Genomic DNA, 3,842 nt, shown 5'->3' with positions numbered 1-3,842 from the left:
AGATTTTTTTGGGTTGAGTTCGTTTATGATTTTGAGTAACTCATGTGGCCTAAATACAACGTGGGAAATTGGAGCTTATTGGGGATAACTGTTCTATGTAATGTTTTTGGGACCTTTCTTCTTCATGACGAAGTGCAGCTGAGAGCCTCTCTGTAGCGTCTTTTAACCTTTGTTTTGCGGATGGTGATCTGTTGGATTGCCATTCTCGCCGTTAGCGTCGCTTTGCTAGAACGAGCTGCACTATTTCAACTTTCGTGTATCTATTATTGTGCGATGTTTTTTGCGTTTGTGGAGTTGATACGCGAGCTACTGCGACCAAGACGGATTCAATAGTGTTTGTGGATAAGTTGATATCAGCTTCGTCATTCAAACGTGGATTCAACTCAATGTGCGAACTTATATATTTTTTGTATTGAAGCCAATTGGTTTTATTCGTTGTTAGTCTGAATGGCTTATCTACCGCAACTGGATGTAGATTTAGATGAAAAAGTACAGGCGAGTGATCGGACGATAGATCTGGTAAGGAGTTGGCACTTATCAGGTTGCGAGGAATGTTTTTTGTGACTGCAAAATCTATCAAGTCTGGCAGTTTTCTAGGATCTGTTGGCCAATATGTAGGTGTCCCAGGTGACACACAGTCTAGCTTGTTGCTTGCTTTTATTATTGCATTTTACAACTGCCTTCCCTTAGGAGTCACAAGTCGAGATCCCCAGTGCGTATGCTTGGCATTGAAGTCTCCTGCTGCTATAAATTGTTCGCTCAGAGAGTTGAAATATTCCATGAATTGGGATTCTGATATTGTAAACCGAGGAGGACAGTATACGGCGACAAGCTTTAAAGATCGGGAATCCATTTGCACATCTATTGATGTAGCTTGCATGAAGTTAGTGGCGAAGCTATTGTGGAAGCAGTGCTTGATGCGATTTCTAATCAGAATCCCAGTGCCTCCATGAGCTTTCCCGTCTGGGTGATTCGTGTTGTAGAAAAGATAGCCTCGAATTTGAAAATTATATTTATTTGTGAGATGAGTTTCTGCGAGTAGCATTACATCGATATGGTAATTAATAAGGAACTGAGTTAACTCGAGTTTGCGCTGTGAGACGCCGTTTGCGTTCCACAGTGCTATACGGAGTGGAGGCATTGATTATTTAGTCTGTTTTTGAGCAACAAGCAGCTCAATCAAAACGTTCTGGTTTCGCATAAGATCTTGCATAGTTGTCTGCATGAATGACATGAATTCCATCATACTTTGTTGAAGATTACATATCATTGTTTCAAGTTTGTTCGTAGACGGTTCTTCTGGTTGATGAGGGGGAACTGATGATCTTGGATTGGTGGGAGCGGTACTTTTAAGACCCAATTTTAGAGCAGTTGCATAGCTTGCGGATTTGTCGGTGACCTCATTATTGGCTAAAGATTTAACAGCTGAAGGGGGGATGACATTACGTGTAGATTTCATAGGTGGTGTATGTGAGTGAGCAGTGGTCACTCTTTGGTGTGTGCGGCTTTTCAGTTCCTTGTAGACTGGACAGCCCCTGTAGTTAGCCGTATGGTTGCCTCCACAGGTTCCGCACTTTTTGCTGCTGGGATCCTCTTTATTTTTTGGGCATTTGTGAGATTCATGAAGGTCTACAATGTGGGATTCATGTGAAGACCCACCAGCAACGCATACTGGACCAAGCGTGCAATAAGAACTTGTGTGGCCATACAAAATCTGACAAATATTCAGATTCCTGACAAATATTACACTGCACCGGTCCATTTCTTTTATGCGGCTCCTCTACCGTAATTCTGCGGTGTAGTAGGTAGTAGCAAAGATTACAAAGTACATAAATGGGACATAAGGGCCCAAAACGGTCAACTTTTTTTCTCGAGCTTGTTGGTGAGGGGGGAACGCACATGCATACGATTATATTTTTAGAACTCTTTACATGTATCCGTCAACAAAAATGTGAACGTATGTATGTATGTGTGACTGCTCGCACGACGGAGTAAAAATGTTTTGGCTTCCAAATTTCAATTTCAATTTCTCGTTTCTGTTTCCGATGCGCCGATGTGGTAGATGGTAGAAGAAATAGTATTTTTAAGGGGTTACGCCACCCTGACCGCGTGGAAACGGGACGGTTTTACAGGAATTTCTTGTGACTAAACTAGTTGAGATAAGATTTTTCCACTTTTATATCTATTCAATACAACTAATAAGCTTTATAAATTCTAAAAAAAAACTTGTTTTCTATGCAAAATGGCGGAGATATGAATGTCGGCGATCATCGGTTTTTCCATGATTCACGTGTCAATTTTCATCTCAATCAAGTAAACAAAATTTTTTTTTTAAAAAGTGATAAATTTGGAACAGAGTGACGTAGCCGTTTAAGAAAAAAAAAAAAAAATTGACTCAATCTTTTGGGCAAAAAATTTCGTACTAAAAATTGCATAAAAAAACTTCTATCCATTGGATCGAAAAAATCCTACGTCACTCTGTGGAAAATTTATGTAAGAAGATGTGTTTCAATTTTCAAGTCAATCGGTTGAACAGTTTTTGAGTTATCATGCCCACCGTCTTGAAAAAAGTGGTTTCGAGAAAAACACAAAAGAAGAAAAAGAAGTGTCTTAGGTGCCCTCCTGCCGTGCCGACTTCAAATAAACATAACTTCCATAATTATCAAGATATTGTCTTCGTCTTAAAATACGCGTAAGAATATAGTCTTTTAAATTAAGTAAAAAAAAAATTAAAATTTTTTGAAAATTTCAGGGTGGCGTAACCCTTTAATCGCCGCATATCGAGACAAGGTGGTAGCGTAATGCATAGAGTAGTTACTCTATGTGTAATTTTTCTGTGTTCAAATCCTCGTAAGGACTTTAAACTTTTTCTCTCTTTTATAATTATTATTTTTTTTTTCTTTAATTCCACTTCCGGAACCCGCCATAGAAAATTTTTCTTTGTATGAGATGTCCCATCTATGTACTTTATAATCTTTGGTAGTACTAGTAGTAGTAAAGATTGGATGCACGTCATTGGCTTGGATTTGGTTTCGGGTTCAAGTTCTACCTTGAAAAGAAGTTGAGGCTTTCTTTCTCTATTCAAAATGTTACTAACATTTTTTACATTAAAACCTTTCTCCATCAATGCTCTTGTAATTTCATCTGGTGTTACTTCCGGCTCGATACCTTTTAGTACTACTTGCTGGCCCTTACTGCTTTTTAATTGGTACGTGTAGAAGTTTTTATTATTGTCGTTTAAATACTTCGAAAAAATTCTGTAGTTTACTTCCGTATTAGTCTGAACTTTGGTTTCATGAATATTTCCCTTTGTTAATGGAATTATGTGGAAATTGTCTGGTCCTATTAGATTCAGTATCGAGTTTACGAGAGCATTCAAACTTTTCTCTCGGATGTAAATCGGCGGCGGCTTAGGCTTTTTGTTGTCCCCTACGATGACTTCAAAAGGTGTATCATCGGATTTATCTGCCAAAATAGCAAATCTGTTTGCTTCTATGGGCTTCTCTATTGTAGATTGTTTTGAGGTGCCTCGAGTTATTTTAGAGTTACCAAGTCTAGAGTTCTGCGGGCTAAGCTTTCGTTTTATTTGTATGTAGCGATCCATACCAGTCTGTACGGCCGAACGTTGTTTTGAAGAGGGCACGCTGCATTATTTGCTTGCACAGCAATTTCCGTTATAACAGTAGATGGTATTGCGCGAGCAGTCGATACCATTGTAGTTGTTGTAATAGTTGCCGATGCAGTTGCTAATGACGTCACTGTACTGGTGACCGTGGCTATGAAGGCAGGCATGAGGGAAGGGTATGGGGTTTTATCCAACGAGAGCGCAGGAGAGCAAGAAC

The 3,842-nt window shown here is 39.3% G+C and overlaps 1 long non-coding RNA gene across 1 annotated transcript; it reads left to right on the top strand.

Annotated features, from left to right (window-relative positions):
- The first annotated feature begins 2,298 nt into the window (after positions 1-2,298).
- Positions 2,299-3,116, top strand: LOC138925590 (uncharacterized). The gene is made up of 3 exons (XR_011441834.1): positions 2,299-2,692; positions 2,753-2,850; positions 2,930-3,116. It is a non-coding gene; the product is annotated as an uncharacterized lncRNA (long non-coding RNA).
- The last annotated feature ends 726 nt before the right edge of the window (positions 3,117-3,842 follow it).

The sequence above is a fragment of the Drosophila bipectinata genome, chromosome XR (assembly GCF_030179905.1).
Source record: "Drosophila bipectinata strain 14024-0381.07 chromosome XR, DbipHiC1v2, whole genome shotgun sequence".
NCBI classification, from domain to species: domain Eukaryota; kingdom Metazoa; phylum Arthropoda; class Insecta; order Diptera; family Drosophilidae; genus Drosophila; species Drosophila bipectinata.
This window is presented reverse-complemented; position numbering and strand designations above follow the sequence as displayed.